Genomic DNA, 19460 nt, shown 5'->3' with positions numbered 1-19460 from the left:
AGATTCAACCATAAACGTACTACCTTCTATGAGAATTAGTTGATTAAATTTATGTTTAAAAAAAGAAATACACCTTTTTAACACAAGAAAGTTATTTTTTTCCTATTTTTTTTTACTTGACTTGTGATCTTTTTAGAATATGGGACAATATCAGCATATTCCAATCAATCTGCTGTTACAAATTTCAAATGTTTCAACTGCTGCACAGAACTGTCTTGGAACTTCATCCTCAGAACGTGTAAAACAGATCCGGTTGTTACACGACACTCTGAATGATGTTTCATAACAATTAAAAACAACATCTAATAAGAAATCCATCTCTCTCTTAAACGTAAATTAATATATTTTTACAGCTGTTGTGATTCAATCTGCTTCGCCCAAGGGTTTATGTTTCAAATCCTGTGCAAATCATAATTTATCATTTTGAACTTATGTGAAAAAAGCATCCGACTTTGTTTAAATTTAATGAATTTTTCTTTTTATATAATGCAATACATGTTTTTAAAAGAGAACGCAAACGAGGAGGTAAGTGTTTGAAATAAATTATGCATTCGGGTAAACCTGTGATCCTTTTGCAATTTTCACAGATTTCTATTAAAATTCCAATAATTATATAAGGTAAATAAGCTTGACTTGGTATATCGCTACGGAAAGGGCATAAACTAATAAAATAATTATTAAACTGTTTAAAGGTACTTGGACACAGATTTGAAGTTATTATTTTCTCTATAATATTACGACTTATCTATTTTATAATAGCAATTCACACAAAAATAAATCAAAAATCTTATTTCGTTTAAAAGATATTTATGTTAAAACTTTACTGGCAGACCAAGGCAACATAGCAGCTCTGTTTGTTTCCAAAATACATAACAGAAGATATCTTAAGTGTAAAGATCTTGTCATTTATTTAAATGACGACAAATGAAATCCATTTATAAAAACAATTACCAAAGAATTTGGCTGGGAGACATAACAGAATAATGGAAAGCTTGACCAGAAATGCAATTCAATAAATGATTACAAAACAGTGGTCTCCCAGCCACAATATTGTTACAACACACATATGTGATAATGCGGTAAAATACAACAACAAACTTTATTGGAAACAAAAGTGGTGCATAAAAAGCGCTGCAGGACACACAAATAAAATTATGTGGTTAATTAAACAAATGTGGTGGATGGAGTGGAGGTGGTGGTTGCTCTTTTGTTCACAAAAATTACGCGGCAGCACTCCGAGTAAACAAGACGTATATAAATAGGAAGCCTTGTGCGTCAATCTGATTGGCAGAAAACAGCTAAGGCCTTGACAAAATTAATGGACGCGGTAAAACTAGGTCACTGGAAGAACCAGGTTTACAAATTAAAGGTTTTGTAAAATTACAAAAAGATAAACACATTGACATCCATAAAAATACATAAATGAATTTTTTAACATAAATCGCTTTATTTGAAAATAAACCTTATTTTATGTTAAAACTTTACTGGCAGACCAAGGCAACATAGCAGCTCTGTTTGTTTCCAAAATACATAACAGAAGATATGTTAAGTGTAAAGATCTTGTCATTTATTTAAATGACGACAAATGAAATCCATTTATAAAAACAATTACCAAATAATTTGGCTGGGAGGCATAACAGAATAATGGAAAGCTTGACCAGAAATGCAATTCAATAAATGATTACAAAACAGTGGTCTCCCAGCCACAATATTGTTACAACATACATATGTGATAATGCGGTAAAATACAACAACAAACTTTATTGGAAACAAAAGTGGTGCATAAAAAGCGCCATCAACCTAACGGGTTGAAGCACCACTCAAGATGTTGCCTTGGTAAAACCACACGTATGATATAAAATGTTAAATTGGTAAAAAAAAAAAGGTTGGAATTTAAAGCTAATGAACATCATGCACATACAAACAGATTATTTACTCAAACGCTCGTGGGCAACATTCGATCTGTACACAGAAAATGAATTCGAAGGATTTCAATGCACTTATCATGTTAGAGTCTTCTTGCTTGTAAACACTATTGGTATTACTCATATCTCATGGCCTTACATAAAAAGGCCAACACAAAATTCTGAATAGAAAGTAACAAGTGATGGAAATCAGCAACAAAATTACAAATGATGGTGAAACTCGCCCTAATGTATATAAAATTAAGTAAACAATTCAATAAGATAACGGCATACAAATTGTGAATCATTTAAAACTAACCTTGATACATTTACATAGTTCAGAGGCCAAGGAATGAACCTGCAGAAAATCAAGGGAATCTATACAATTAGATGGAAACAGGCTTACAACTTCTATGCCTACTAAGATTTAAGCTGAAAAATATGTACAAAGGTAAACCTGAATGTCAAATCTTAATGCATTGCAAATGCATTAAAGTTTTGAGACATAGGCACCCAATTCTGACCAAATTTAGAAATATACAGTGTAACCTTCCCACATTATTTGACAGACTACACCTAAAATAATACAACACTCCTCAAATAATACACCACTTCTGCTGTAAACCAGGCTAGCTTTGTGGGATCAGCTGGCATTACTTTAAACACAAATCATGTAACCAAAGGCATACATTAATGTGTATGTGATCAATGAAGTGATGTAATTTTTTGTTAACTATATATGTTATATGCTATGCAATATATCCCTATCAAAGACATTAAAAATCGCCCAGGAAAAAACCAAAGATGAGTAACTATTGAAAACCTGTGTCCGTCGCTATGTAAATAATGTCTCAAAGGAGAATGCCGGACGTGCATTCAGTGCAGTGCTTGGTATGAATAACACATAGATGTACATGTACAATAAAACAAAACCATAAATTACAATATTGTATATTATATATGTAAACATATTCATTCAAATATAGATATAAACAAAACACAAGCGTGTTCTGCGGAGCACTGGCTGAGAATGCTCCAACACCTCACAAATTACTGCTTTGTAATTGGCCTTCCTTTGGCCATGCCTACCATAAACAGGTGTTTCCAATAAAATACTTCTATCATACAATGTTTTCCTGCTATTCTACCACATGCAGGAAAGTTCTAATACTAAAATGGTAACAGGCAGACAGATTCTGACCCTGTTAGAGTATATACAATACAGAAATGATAACAGGCAGACAAATTCTGACCCTGTTAAAAAAATATAAAATACAAAAATTGTAACATGCAGACAAATTCTGACCCTGTTAGAGTATATACAATACAGAAAGATAACAGGCAGACAAATTCTGACCCTGTTAAAAATTTTAAAATACATAATTGTAACAGGCAGACAAATTCTGACCCTGTTAGAGTATATACAATAAAGAATTGGTAACGGGCAGACAAATTCTGACCCTGGTAGAAATATCCAATATTGACAAACAGGCAGACAAATTCTGACCCTGTTTAAAATATACGCAACAGAAATGATAACAGGCAGACAAATGAAGCTGCTAATGTGAAGTCATTTAAAGTCTGGCTAGACAATAATTGTACAATTTGGGATGGTGAGTCAGCAGCAGCTTTGAGAGTCTGTAAACTGGCATTGTGTAGTCTTGCTTGCACCATAAAGAATTACACAATTTCGGGTAGGGGTTGTTGCCAATTTTCAAAATCCCTTGTTATCCCCAAATAAAGTGTTCTGGACTGACGGAATATTTAAGTTGTCTGCAGGATTAGCTGCTGATAGGCCTCAATGGTTGCTTGCGTTTGAGAGACTGAAGGCAAATATCTGGACTTGCCTGTGCTGGTGACTTTCTCCAGTTAGGCAGCATTGTCTGAAAAGAGAGGAACACAGCCAAAGCGTAGACAAATGAATAGAAAAAAAATTAACAAAAGAAAATAGCCTAATTGTTGTACCCATTAGAGAAAAGATTTTCTTTGTATTTTACATGTATATGTATATATATAATAAAAAGTTTTCAATATTCACACTACAATTGATAACTGAATATTGTGGTAGTTGAAATCAATAATAAAGCTCAATTTAAAATTAGTGTACCACTGTAGATACTGAAACAAAAAGCTATGTAGTTGTAAAGAAAGGATCTCCAACTGTAAACATAATAGAGAGCACATACTCATATAAATAGATTTACCACACCATATAAAAAGTTACAAAAACATGCAAGTACTACAATGCGAGCACAGACTCGCAGTGCGTAGTAGTAAACAACCATTTTCTTTAAAAGCAAAGAGTAAGCACATACTCCCAATATGAGCAGAATGTAGCTATCAAATAACTTATTAATGCGAGCACAAACTCACAAAGTTGTAATGACAAAGCAAGCACAAACTTACATGAATTGAGCACAAACTCAATAATAAAATCTGCCATACCAACACAAATACAAACTCCCAAAGATGTAATGAAAAAGCAAGCACATACTTACATGAATTGAGCACAAACAATTAATTCTGCCATACCAATACATGCACAAACTCGCAAAGATGTAATAGAAAGGCATGCACATACTTACATGAATTGAGCACAAACTCAATAATGGAATCTGCCATATCAATGCGAGCACAAACTCGCAAAGATGTAAGCAAGCACAAACTTGCATGAATTGAGCACAAACTCAAAATAGATTCTGCCATATTAATGCGAGCAGCAAACTCGCTATGAATATCATGGCAAAGCAAGCACAAACTTGCATGAATTGAGCACAAACTCAAAATAGATTCTGCCATATTAATGCGAGCAGCAAACTCGCTATGAATATCATGGCAAAGCAAGCACAAACTTGCAAGAAATGAGCACAAACTCAAAATAGATTCTGCCATATTAATGCAAGCAGCAAACTAGCTATGAATATCATGGCAAAGCAAGCACAAACTTGCAAGAATTGAGCACAAACTCAAAATAGATTCTGCCATATTAATGCGAGCACAAACTCGCTATGAATATCATGGCAAAGCTAGCACAAACTTGCATGAATTGAGCACAAACTCAAAGATAGATTCTGCCATACTTATGCGAACACAAACTCGCTATGAATATCATGGCAAAGCAAGCACAAACTTGCAAGAATTGAACACAAACTCAAAATAGATTGTATTAAAATGAATTCATAACACACATAGTAGCGACCTGAGATGATCACCGTGTGCATTAAAGAATCGAAACAAAATTCATTTTAACATCTTAAAACAAAAACAACAACAACAAAAATTATATCATTGTGGGAAACAAAAAACTTACATTTTTGGAAAGCGGATAAACTAAACTTAACTTTTCATCTTTGTGCATATTCTTAAGTTTAATTATTCATACAAATGTATTGAAGATTCACGAGATCTAAAATGCAAGAGGTTTTAAAAAAATAAAAATGAATGAAATTTTCCAAACAATCAGATCGTTATATCTTTTTGCAACATGGAAGTTGTAATAAATGTGAAAGTTGAATTGATATAAGTTTCAAACTTGTGCTTTAACCTTTGGCCAACCGCAATTTAACCTAACGGTCAAACTCATTGATAAATGTTCAGGCCTCACCAGACGGAATTATGTAATTTAACATTTCGTAATTACTAAGGCTTTCGAATACATGATTTACCTAAAAATTCTGCATATTTGGCACCATCATTGAATACTTAAAACATATATTAAAGAGATTTTTAAAAATAAGCGTATTCATTATGTTGAGCGAGTGATTTCCCTAATGAGTATATTCCTCAGATGTTAAAAAATATCATAAATTTATGTTTCGGTTATTTTAATATCACATAAACAAAAATGCAAAATATATAATGTAAACTATTTGAATGCCTCTAAAATACAAAGCATGCATATAAACAAGGAATCTGTTTTTCTAAATTTTTAAATGAAAGTCCTAGTCAAATTTGATTGTATGATCTAAGCCTATATTTAAAGGATAATTATTTTTAATTTAGAGACAGGTTTTATAGAAATTAACAAATGATCAGTATGAGAATTATTTTGTAACACAGATTTCATACAATTTTAGAGAAATTATTTAAATTATTTACACACTTCTCTTGGGATTAGGGATACAGTCCTAGGTTAGTATCATTATTTACTTATTTATTTATTTAATTTTTTTTTTAAAGATTCCATAGCAGTATTTAAAAGATTTTATTAATATTTTTAGAAGAATTTTTTTTCTCCCTTTATTTATTTAAAATAAATTGTAATTTCATATGATTCCATGAAACCTATGAAGATAACATACAGTATTCAAGATCAAAAAGTCCATAAAACTGCTGTTGTTTTGAGACTAATAATCAGCTGACTTGTCAAACTCTCAAGATAACATGGATGTCACCATATGTGTGTTTTTCTAATAAAACTATGAAAATTTTAAACAATAATGTCTTTTCCCTGCATGCATGCCATGAGTCTCAGAGAGAGATAATTAAAGATAAGCAGAATCAGAAAGAGCAAAACTTTCCTGACATAGTACCAAGATTTTTGTTTTTTTTTTTTTTGTAAAAAATTAATTAGATGGAAATGACTACTCTCTGATATGCGATTGGGCCCAATGGCAAACGCCTTGACCCCTATCCTTCATGTAGCAAGAAATTCCAGAAAACGACTGAAATTTTGCAACTTTAAACTGCTATGACTTTACCTAATTAAGATATCTTTAAGAAATAAAAGTTTTATGAAAGCTCTCTCCAATGACATAGAATTTGTGTACAATTTCCCAACAACAAAACAACAAATTTTTAGCTAGGGTCGTTACATACTGTATAGTGTTTTATATCAATTACACGAGTAAGAGGTGGATGTAAGCTGTATATCAAAAATATATCCTATTATTTATTTATTTTAATATCTATTTATTTATTTATTTTTAACACATTAATAACACTTTAAAATGTGAGATTAAGGGGTCAAATTAGAGTGCAATATAAACAAGAAAAAATCCCCATCTAAATATTTTTAGAAACATGCAGAAATGGCAGATTTAATGCTTTAAAGATACTTCCTGGTGCATTTTCATCCACTGAGGCCCAAAATCCACGGTGTTTCCAGAAAGAGATGAAAGGCGATCACAGGCTGAAGCAAGTTCCTTGTACGCATCCAAACATTAGTGTTGAAGTAAGCAGTCGAGCATCTAGGGCCCCGTCTGAGAATTTGGCGAATTTTGATTGGTTAAACCATGCGTTAAATTTTGCGCATATGCAATAAATAATAGCTTTAACCAACTGCGAAATGTTCGGAGTGCTGCAGACCAGGTCATTTCCATCAATGTGTATGAATAGTAGATTCGATCTTACCAGAAAGTATGTGAATTGTCTTAGGGAGCATATTCTGCTACATGTAAATAGTATCATAACAACATTTGCAGTAAAAATAAAATTCTAATATATTTTATGGATTTGCACTATTCGGCTTAGAGAGATAGCAGATACGAGCGCAGAGGATACAATAAATCTACTTACTGGTATATGAAAAGATGGATTTGGTTAAAAGAAATTAAAGATGCAGACCGATGGGAGCTTAACTTTAATCTGGATGGTTCCCAGAGATAAATCATTTAGTCGGACAAAGATAACGAACGCGAGCTCTAAGGATAAAAGTAATTAAAGAAACATTAAAATATGCAGGACATGTACGGGAGTATAAATGTAGCTTAGTAGGACAATTCGGCAGTGGAAAGCTGAATTTTGTCTCTTTCTGGTTGCATTTATACAGGTGAGATTATTTTGTAGACTTGCGCGGGTTTTGGTTAACATTATTTAAATTTTCACATGGCTTATTTTATTTACAAGTTAAGTTTTTTTTATATTATAAGTAGTTATATTTCTAATAAAGTTTAGTATATTTTGTAAAATTATTTATTGAAATTATAAATATTAGAAATAGATTGTTTACTATAATAAAGAGTGGAAAGCTGAATCTTGACCGTCTTGGTAGCATTTTATACAGGTTGGGTAAGATCGCCACTCCCCATAACCTGTAATGCGCTGAACATGCAGGAAGAGAATAAATAAATCCGAGGGAGATAAAATGTAAACTGGGACATTGCGAATCGGATAAACTTTGTCTGGTCAGGACCAGGGAATTGGAGAAAGGTTTTCCCTGGCCCTTCAAACCTCTCACATGCGGAAAAGCGAACGATCCCGGGAGTTTACAATCAGATCCAGTAACCAGACGCATAATATAGAAAACCCAAAAACAAATTCACAAAACTAACAGAAATCCGAAAAACAAAAATTTCCCCACAAGAACATTTGAATTGTTACGAAAAGTGGTGGAGAAAATACATTACATGGAGAAAAAAACGGGACTAGCTGTTAATAACCACAGTTAAATTTCATCCAGTGTCATTTGGGACTTATAAAGTAACAAAATAGTTGCAGTGATTCCTAGGAGTACGTACACAAATATGCAAGCAGTTAACTGCTTCATTAGGACTACGCGTAAAAATCACATATCCTTTGGTGAGCAGAGGAACTTGTGTTACTTCCAGGGGAAGCCTGACGTGCAATGCGACAGTGGCTAGCTGTTGATCTTAAAAAAAAAACTGAATTCGAGCGCTCTTCGACCGACTCGATGGGCTGTGAGAACTACAAACTTTAGTGCTAATCGTACGATGTCCAGTGTCATTCCGTCTTCTTGTAGTTGGGTACACAAACTATAAGTCGTTTTGGACAATTGCTATAGCGCAGTACTGGTAAGAGGAAATGTCCGACACAGCCAGGAAACTCGTCATTCAAGGACAGATATTTTTATTCAAAAGACTGAAGAAAAAAATGGACAGGTAGGACATAATTTTTTTTCAAATATGTCTAATCCTATAAAACTTGAAAAATTTAAAGGTGATGGTAGTCAAAATGTTGTTCTGTGGTTGACAATTTTTTTTTCAATGGGCACGATTGTATGATTTATCTGATAACAAGATTGTTGATGCGTTTCCCTTCCATTTAGAAGGCCATGCAAAAGTTTGGTATGATTCGCTACTTTTTGAACAAAAGTCAAATCCAGATATCATTAAAACTTTGTTTCAGGAAAGATTCAGAGAGTTTGACAATTGTTTAGATTTGTCGGTACTGCAAATGAGACAAAATGTTACAGAATCAGTTGAAGATTTCTTAACAAGACTTATCAAAAATGCTTCAATTAAAAATATCCCGGAAAATGTCTTATTGTCTGTTGCTATGAACGGATTAATAAATGATATTAAACCTTTTGTAGCAACACACAATCCTCAAACGATGGACAAATTAAGGCAATTGCAATGTTGGCAGAGAAATCAAAAACATGTCAAATTAACACTTTGGAAAATCTGTTGGCAGACTTAAAGAATGTTAAAGATGAAATTCAAAAGATAAAAATTAATTCCGACATTCAAAATTTTCCTGAAAAATTTCATGAGCAACCACAAAATGCACAACAACAAAAACAACCATTCGTGCAGACATTTCTACCCAGGACACAAAAGTACACAACAATGCATACACGTAACAGAAAATATGCACTACAAACTAGACAGCAAAAACATTATCGGATCCCACGACAACATACGTTTACTAATATGCAGAGTAGAAGTAGTAATAATCCTACTAATTCACCAATGCAACGCATGAATTTCCCTGCATGTAATTTTTGTTTAGGAATGTGCATGAACAGAACAATGTGTCCAGCTAGAGATGTTGTGTGTAATACGTGTCAAAAATTTGGTCATTTTTCAAGAGCATGTAGACAAACAAGGAACCGCAAACGAGGATTCGCGGCCGTCTCTTACAAAATGAAAAATAAACAAATAAATAAAAGGTGTACTGTACACAATAAGGGCAAGCAAAAGAGTGAAACAATAGAGGCGTTGATCAGTTTTGCAGACAAATGTTATGTCCCTGTTTTTATGGAGCATTTCAAATTCAATGCGCTTCTAGATACCAGATCGTCTATTTCTGCTATCAATTCACAGGTTTTGAGCAAATTGAAAACTCAGAAAAAGCGGATTAAAGTTTCAGAAATATCCAATATAACCGGGGCAGGGGGAACGTCACATCCGGTAAATGGAAAAGTTGACTTACAAATAAAAATTGGAGGTATCAGTTTAAGTCATACATTCCATATTATTGAAGCATTGTACCATCCGGTCATTCTAGGTACTGACTTTATGAAACAACAAAATGCATGTTTAGATTGGGGCTCAAGAACTTTGCACTTGCAAGAATATTCAGCTCATATCAATGTTATCAATTTTAAGCTAGGATTGGCAAGAGTTGCTAAATCAATGACCATTCTTCCAGACTCTATGATAAACATGCCTGTTAGATTATCCCGTACTAAATACAAAGCCACGGTGCTATTAGAACCAAAGGCTACTAAACGGACAGATCTTGCGGTTGCAAAATGTGTGGTCATAAATAAACCGAGACAGGTGTTTATGCAGGTTACGAATACGACCAAGGATGGAATAAACATTCCTGCTGGAACAATTATAGCTTCCGTGAATCCCATTGATGACGCGAATATATTTTCTTTGGATATTAAACAAAACGCGAAAATTGCCTCAAAAAAAAAAAAATCAGTATCTCAGGAAAAATTAGTATCTCTGGATTTATCATCTTCCATTCTATCTGAGAAAGAGAAAGAAATTTTTCAAATATTTATAAATAAAAACAGTGATGTATTTGCAAACAATTTATCAGAATTGGGCAAGTGTAATGTTTTCCGTCATTCAATTGTCACTGAAGATGATAAGCCAGTAAGATCCCAACCATATCGTACGTCTACAAAGGCTAAGAAAGAAATTGAAAAACAAATTTATGAAATGCTTAAACATGACATAATTGAAGAGAGTACGTCTTCTTTTGCGTCACCAGTCGTGTTAGTGAAAAAACTAAATAATGAATACAGATTTGCAATTGATTATCGAAAATTAAACGCAATAACACCAGTTCAAACGTTTCCATCAGTGCGCTTGGAAGACGTTTTTGATGCTATTGGACAAAACAAAGCAAAAATATTTTCTACTTTGGACTTGGCGTCTGGCTATTGGCAAGTCGCTTTAGATGAAAATACAAAACACAAAACTGCGTTCATTACGCATGATAATTTATACCAATTCAAAAGGATGCCGTTTGGTCTTGTCAATGCCCCAGCAACTTTTCAAATGCTCATGAATATGGTTCTTAAAGGTCTTACGTGGAAACATTGTTTGGTTTACATCGATGATATCATTGTTTGGTCAGATAATTTTGAAAATCATTTGAAACATCTTAATTTGATTTTTGATCGTTTACGACAAGCAAACCTGACTTTAAAACCGAAAAAGTGTTCATTAGCAAAACCGGAGGTTACATATCTGGGTCATATAATATCTACTGAGGGAATAAAAGTAGACCCTTCAAAAGTTGACGCGGTTCAGTCATTTCCATTGCCACAAAATCAGCATGATATTATGATATTCGCAGTTTTCTCGGATAAGCGAATTATTATCGAAAATTTGTAAAAGGGTACTCAAAAATTGCATTGCCTTTAAATAGGTTATTAACAAAAGATACTCCTTTCAAATGGACCAAAGATTGTCAAATTGCTTTTGATACACTTAAACGAGCCTTAACAACAACACCAGTTTTAGCCTACCCAGATTTTCAAAAACCATTTATATTGTCATGTGACGCGTCAGGAATGGCTATCGGATATGTTTTATCTCAAATGGGAGATGATAATAAAGAACATGCAATTGCATACGGAGGAAGAGCTCTAAATAAGTATGAAAAAGCATATTCCGTGACTGAACAAGAAATGCTCGCGTTGGTGTCAGCAATAGCGCATATTCGTGTATATTTGTTAAACAATAAATTTCTGGTCTACACTGACCATAAGGCATTAACTTGGTTAAAGACTATCAAACACACAAATGCGAGACTTATAAGATGGACATTAAAATTACAAGAATATTCCTTTGAAGTAAAACATCGACCAGGAATAAAACATCAAAATTGCGATGCACTGTCTAGAAGGCCTTATTCAAAACAAGCTAAAACTCCTGAACAAGATGATGATGATATAATTCCACATGAAATAACAGAGGTTACATTTATTTTTCCAAATGACAATCAACACCATATCTTGGAAATGAATGACACTTTAGCAGAAAGGGAAAAACAAAATAACAATGAAGGAAATAAGAATGAACAAATTAAACAGGAACAACAAAATTGTCCGTATTTTAAACATATGTACAAATATTTACAAGATGGCACGCTTCCGAATGAACCGAAAAGAGCGAAGGCAATCCCATATGAAGCAAATCAATATGAATTGGTACAAGGCATCTTGTTTCATATTTTTCAACCAAGGTCCAAGAATAAATCAAACCCAGAAGCAATGATTAAACAATTGGCATGTCCCCAGTCTTTCATAAATGATGTTCTGAAATCTTATCATGATTCATTAGCAGGTGGATGTCACTTGGGGGTATAACGAACTTATTTGGCAATAAAGCAAAAGTGTTTTTGGCCAGGGATGTATCAAAATGTGTATGACTATGTTACGTCATGTGATGTTTGTCAAAGGGTAAAACGGGATACAGCAAGTAGGGCCGCACCGTTACACCCATTACCGGTAGAAGGGACATTTGCCCGATGGCATATGGATATATTGGCAGGTTTGCCAAAAACAAAGCAAGGGTACCAATATATTTTATTGGTTACAGATTCATTATCACATTGGTCAGAGGCACTACCTATGAAAACACAAGAGGCAACAGAGGTTGCACATTTATTGTACAAGGAAATATTTACAAGATACGGGGCTCCACGTACGTTGGTCAGCGATAGAGGACAAAATTTTATGTCAAAAGTAGTCCAAGCTTTGTGTAAAATATTTCAGGTGACACGGCACGTCACTAGTTCATATCATCCACAGAGTAATGTGGCATGCGAATGAATCAATTCTACACTAGCTCAGTCACTCAGAGCGTATTGCCAGAAAAATCAGGATGCATGGGAAGATATTTTACCCAGTGTAATGATGGCCTTCAGAATGAGTCCATCACCCCAGTCGACAGGGTACTCCCCTTATTACATGTTGTTTGGGAAAGAAATGACATTACCCATTGATATTTCATTGATCCCCAAGGAAGTTTTGGAAAAAGCACCAAAAGAGTATTTTGATGCTTTATTAAACAAAGTGAAAATAGTACAGGAACTTGCAAAGAAAAATGTGAGTAAAGTTCAAGAGAAAAAAAGGAAATGATATGATCAGAAAACAAAAGAACCGCAATTCAAAATACGAGATGAAGTTTTATTAAAAGTTATGAAAAGAACTCCAGGAAGAAAACATAAATTAGAGCCTAAATGGGAAGGTCCTTATTATATAATTAAGGTAAATCCGAACCATTCGTTTAGTTTAAGGAGGTCAAACGACCATGTTGAATTAAAAGCATCAGTGCATGCAAATAGATTAAGATTGTACAAAGACCCAAGGGATTATCGTCCGCCCCCGGAAGCGCAAAATCCCCAAAGACAAAACAATGCAAATGTTAATAGAGAAAACGCGCAAAGCCAAAAGAAACAGAATAAAGATGAATGGCACACGGTAGAAAAATTGTCGAAATGGATGAGTAATAAACGATATTATTTGGTGAAATGGGCAGATGGGTCACAGCCTACTTGGGAACCTTCAAATAATATATTACAGTTGTTAAAACAATTGTATCATTCGTCAACGAAACAAAGAAAAAGGAAATTCTAAAATATTATTATAAGATAAATAAAAAGGTCAGTACAGATAAAAAAAGGTTAACTGATCGTTAAAATCCAATTGGTCAAAATCGAAGAATAATTGAAGACAACGGAAAATGTCTTAAGAAGACAATTAAAGAAAGGAAGGGTATCGTAATGGAATAGATCGAATTTTGTCTTTGACTTCTATATATGTCATACATTTCTTTCTTCTTTCGGGGCGTCCAATACCTTTTTCATATCTTTCACATGTTTCATGCATATCATTCATTTAGATCTTCTATCAGGACGCCCAACTCTTTCCATTTCTTTCATGTCATCTATTATATAGAGGTTCTAAGCGAAATTCTGTATCCTTTCTAATGTACTGCGCGAATCATTCCTCCTTTCAAGATCGGACTTAGAGAGAAACTATAATAACGAGAACTAACTGATGCGAATCAAATAAAAGAAAACACGTTATACAAATATATTAACATAAAATTATATGTTCGGGTTTCATAAACTAAGAAACCATTAAATTCTGGAGTGAGTGAATTTATTTTTGTTATACATGTCAATGATCGGATAATTAAGAAAAATAAAAACTGAATGGACAAGAAAAGCTTTTTTCACGGTTGCACCGTATATATACATTAAATTCTATTGGTGTTTTGTATGTGTTTGTTGTCAATAAAGTAACAACTACCTTCGGTCAAACGTCAGATTTAATATTTACAAGCATAGAGTCTGATTGACTCTTGGTGCATGGAATAATTACAGTAGTGTTAGCACAATTATACTACTAACTTTACCTTTAACAACCAATTGTACACAGACATTTAAATTTTAAACTCATCACATGGGTGGGACGCTCATGTTATGCTACAAATAACATTTTGTAAATAACAGTCAATTAAATAGAAAATTCCTCTGCTGACAAACCCATATATGATAATGAAAAAAAAGGGATTCTGAAAATTTCCCTAAGACAAATTTATCGAAGATATTTTCTTCGTTATAGAATAAAATTTGGATATAAGAAAAACAAATTGTGTGAAATCATGCCAGATTTTTGTCAAGAGCCGTTTTATTTTTTCTCTCCGTTATGCCCAATATATTTGATTATGTATATTTTTATTAATTAGATAATGTTTTTTTTCAATGATGACTACAATTTTTTTTAACTGTTGAAAAATGTTTTATGTTTAATGAGTTCTTGAACACATAAGGGTTTAACAAAGATGTTTGACGATTTTAATTTCTTTTTATTAACACAATTTAGTGCCGTGGATTGAGTATTGATTTTACATGTATATGTACAGTAATAATATTCTTTTTGAAAGAGTGTGTATATCTTGCAGAACAATGACAACTCATTTGTGAAAAAGTCGCAGAAGGTTATTCTTGTTGCTATTTCTTTTTCTGGGTTAAGCAAATAGGGTACAAGCTTAAGTGTACTTATTGAAATTTCGAGTGTTTTTTTATGATTGTTTAGCGGATGTCTTTTCGATGTAGATTATTGTTACCTATTTTAAGGAGTGTTGCCAACTCCACCCAGGTAAAATGCCTAGGCAGCTGTGCATAATTCGATCTTGATGTACAACTAAATTTTGTAGATTGTGATTTTTTTTGGTTTCATATATATTATCTTATTGTGTATTAGACATAGTCTTCTTGTGCATATTTAATTATATATTGAATATTTTAGTGTGTTTAAGCCATCTGAAAATGAGCGAAATTGGGTAAAAGTCTTTGAAAACCATATTAAACAAATCTTGAGGACAAGATTTTTGTTAGTGGGGGGAATTTATCATAACAACATTTGCAGTAAAAATAAATTCTAATGTATTTCATGGATTTGCACTATTCGGCTTAGAGAGATAGCAGATACGAGCGCAGAGGATAAAATAAATCTACTTACTGGTATATAGAAAGATGGATTTGGTTAAAAGAAATTAAAGATGCAGACCGATGGGAGCTTAACTTTAATCTGGATGGTTCACAGAGATAAATCATTTAGTCGGACAAAGATAACGAACGCGAGCTCTAAGGATAAAAGTAATTAAAGAGACATTAAAATATGTAGGACATGTACGGGAGTATAAATGTAGCTTAGTGGGACAATTCGGCAGTGGAAAGCTGAATTTTGTCTCTTTCTGGTTGCATTTATACAGGTGAGATTATTTTGTAGACTTGCGCGCGTTTTGGTTAACATTATTTAAATTTTCACATGGCTTATTTTATTTACAAGTTAAGTTTTTTTTTATATTATAAGTAGTTATATTTTTAATAAGGTTTAGTATATTTTGTAAAATTATTTATTGAAATTATAAATATTAGAAATAGATTATTTACTTTAATAAAGAGTGGAAAGCTGAATCTTGACCGTCTTGGTTGCATTTTATACAGGTTGGGTAACATCTCCACTCCCCAACCATGGCCGCCGCTCTGGTAGACAAATTTAAAAGGAATTATATAATAAAAGAGGATAACAAATTGAGCCATCCTGGTACCTCCACAAGAAAAGCGAGTTTACGAGAGTTCCAGTCAATGATATAATATGCTTATATGAAGAAAACAATCAAGAACAATCTTCCTTTTATTTTTTTTATAATAATAGTAATAGTGAGGCACCCCTCAGCCCCTATCCAAACAAGACACTTGACACTGTTCAATGCCAAGGCAGAAATCGAAGCAATCGAGGTTGAGGCTGACAGTCTGATTAAAACCTGCTCCCTTCTCCTTTCCTTTTGTGAAGCTGATAAAGTCTCTGAGATGTCATAAACGAAGGAATTGAGGAAATTCGGATTGAGAGAAAACGATCGTTTTAGAAGTCAATAAGTCTGCTAGTACGGCAAGTTGCACAGATGGACAGATCAAAACAATGGATCTTACAGAATTTAACTGCCGCCGCACAGAACGATCGCTTGATTAATAGAAATTAAACACTTGCTCTTTTGTTCACAAAAATTACGCGGCAGCACTCCGAGTAAACAAGAAGTATATAAATAGGAAGCCTTGTGCGTCAATCTGATTGGCTGAAAACAGCTTAGGCCTTGACAAAATTTATGGACGCGGTAAAACTGGGTCACTGGAAGAACCAGGTTTACAAATTAAAGGTTTTGTAAAATTACAAAAGATAAACACATTGACATCCATAAAAATACATACATGAAATTTTTAACATAAATCGCTTTATTTGAAAATAAACCTTATTTGAAATTTCCAATTTTTCCGCGAATTTGATTGACATATCCTTGCACTTTCACAAATTTAATTTTATTCTTAATCCTTAGGAAAAGTGGCAATCTTGTTCTGTATAAATGAAAAATATCAAAACTTTAATCCAGAAAATTCAGTGCAGACACGTTCGACAGCAAAACAAACACACAATATATTGTCAGTCCCTGCATTTGTGGTAAGCTGACTGTGACGATTGAACGCACCCAGTGAATTCCAAATAAAAACATTAACAGAACTCGAGTCCTGTTTACAGTGTACATAACACGAGTGTGCTCGATTTGCTAAACTCTGTTTAGAAAGTGACTATCAAATGCGCTTTGGCTCTTTGCCTGAATGTGACTTTTAACGTGTGAAGTGCATTATTTTTCAAACCCAACGGCATGTTTATTATTCATTAAACGAGCCTTACTCATTTATGACGTCACTGAGAAATTACGTCGAATGTATATCCATACGCACATCTATGACCTCTTGACACCATACCTTTATTCATACAGTTATAGATACGCATTGCTTTTATAAAGAAAAACATTTCCAAATGTAAATATTTAAATATAGCTTTACATAATTAAATAACTTTTATTATCCATATTGCTTTTAACACAAGTTAACGTCGTATTGTCTGGAAGGGTGTAAGACGGGGTACAAGGGATTTACGTGTGATTCCCATAGTCCCTTAAACTGTGGTGGTGATAGGAGTTGTGATCAAATTACTGGTTCTTGTCCACAAGGGTGCACCCCTGGGTACAAAGGGGATTCATGTTATATATCATGTCCCTGCAACTGTGCTGGAGATGGTAGTTGTGATCAAGATACAGGTTCTTGTCTTCAGGGATGCCAGGTTGGCTACACAGGTTCTTCCTGTTTGTACACATGTCCTTATGGTTGTGGTGGAGATGGAAGTTATTTATTATTCTACTTTTATAAGTTGTTTTATAAGTTAATTTTTAAATTGTGATCAGACGTCCGGGTCTTGTCTTCAAGGATACAAATATGGATACTCTGGACCTCAATGCAGTTGGACTTTCTAAATATATCACTAGACAATACATTGAATCAGAGCAATTCTTAAAAATTACTTATACTGTGTTTTAAAAAGCAATTTTAGATCTTACTGACACAAATTTTTATCTGCTCGAGGGAATTTTCTTTGGAGGCGCTGAAAAATCAATGACTTTAAGTTGAAGAAAGTATGACTGTCATTAAATAATTAAAGATAAACTGTATCCTTAATTACTCTTTAAATTCAATTTTGATACGTTGTAGTGTGTTAAGGAGTTGTTGTTAACTTGATATGAAGGTAAGAACCCAATTTAAGGATGAAACATATGAAAATATTTGTAGGTCCCATTTAACAGTAAGTGATGACAAGAAAAAACCCATTGCTGCTAAATAAGACGATTAGAATCGTGATGTATAATTTGTTTACACAAGACTGGTATATTTAATGCTAATTTTCTGACAGAGTAATAAACTAAACATCTTTATAAGGATAATGGCGAATATTCACTACAAGCATCTTGTTCTTTTTAAATAAATGGGGTAGACTTTACTTTACCGGTCCCCAGAATCTAAATTCACGCGCAAAACTTCTACGTCACACCCGTTGCTAAGTTCCTGTGTTTACGGCGGCCATTTTGATTTCGCTTGTAAAATGTTGGCGAAAGTGATTCCTGTACATCAACAACAAATAAATCTTACCTTAAATCTGAAAATCATATAGGCTGTTGTTGAGGGTTGGGTTAAGGTCGACTAATGGCGTTCTTGTTTTTTTAAAAGGCGGAATGGTATCAGAGATGAAATCGGCTTTGTTTGGTTTGTAGACTTCCGATATGAGGTTGAGAAAGCGAAGGAAAGGGTCTGGGGAGTCGTTTAAGTACAACTTTCTGACGCAGTACTGGGAGAAATAACTGTCGTATAACGTTTTCTGGGATCCGTTTTTGGGTAGGGATTTTTTGAGAGCTCTCCAGGTGGATTCTATTGTATTTGTGTGAGCACCGGAGTCGGGATCTACGACGTTAATAGAGTGGTTGACAGTTAGGTGAGTGAAACCTTCTGAGTTTAGGGAACTGTACGCCCTCCAACAGTCACTGATGATTGTAGTTCCGGGTTTGATGTGCTGCTTTATTATGGTAACTAATGTGTCAGCTGTTCTGTCCTCAACAGTAGTGAAAAAACACTTTTTAGAATCCCGTTCAATTCCACCAAAGACCCAAACCCCGTCGACACGCCTACCTTTGTGGAATTTTCTTTTCCCGAATTTACTTTCGTCGATTTCAACAATAATCCCGGGGCCTCCAATGATATTATTTTCGTTTTTTTGTAAGATCACGTCGCACACCTCTCTGGAATAATTGTACCAGTCCACTATGGTTCTCTCACTAATTTCCAGTTCGTGAATAACAAATTCCTGGTTACACTTGTGAACCCAGAAATATGTAATGTACAGGATCTGTTCTAAGGTTAAATTGTGATTTTCAAACCACGACCCTTTACGAATTGATACCTTTTTATGACACTTTTTGTTGGAGCATCTCCATACGTAGCAATCCC

The sequence above is a fragment of the Saccostrea cucullata genome, unplaced genomic scaffold (assembly GCF_032062105.1).
Source record: "Saccostrea cucullata isolate Sc308-1 unplaced genomic scaffold, CSIRO_AGI_Scuc_v1 ctg440, whole genome shotgun sequence".
In the NCBI taxonomy this organism is placed as follows: Eukaryota; Metazoa; Mollusca; class Bivalvia; order Ostreida; family Ostreidae; genus Saccostrea; species Saccostrea cuccullata.
The sequence above is the reverse complement of the archived record's forward strand: the minus strand, read 5'-3'. Positions refer to the sequence as shown.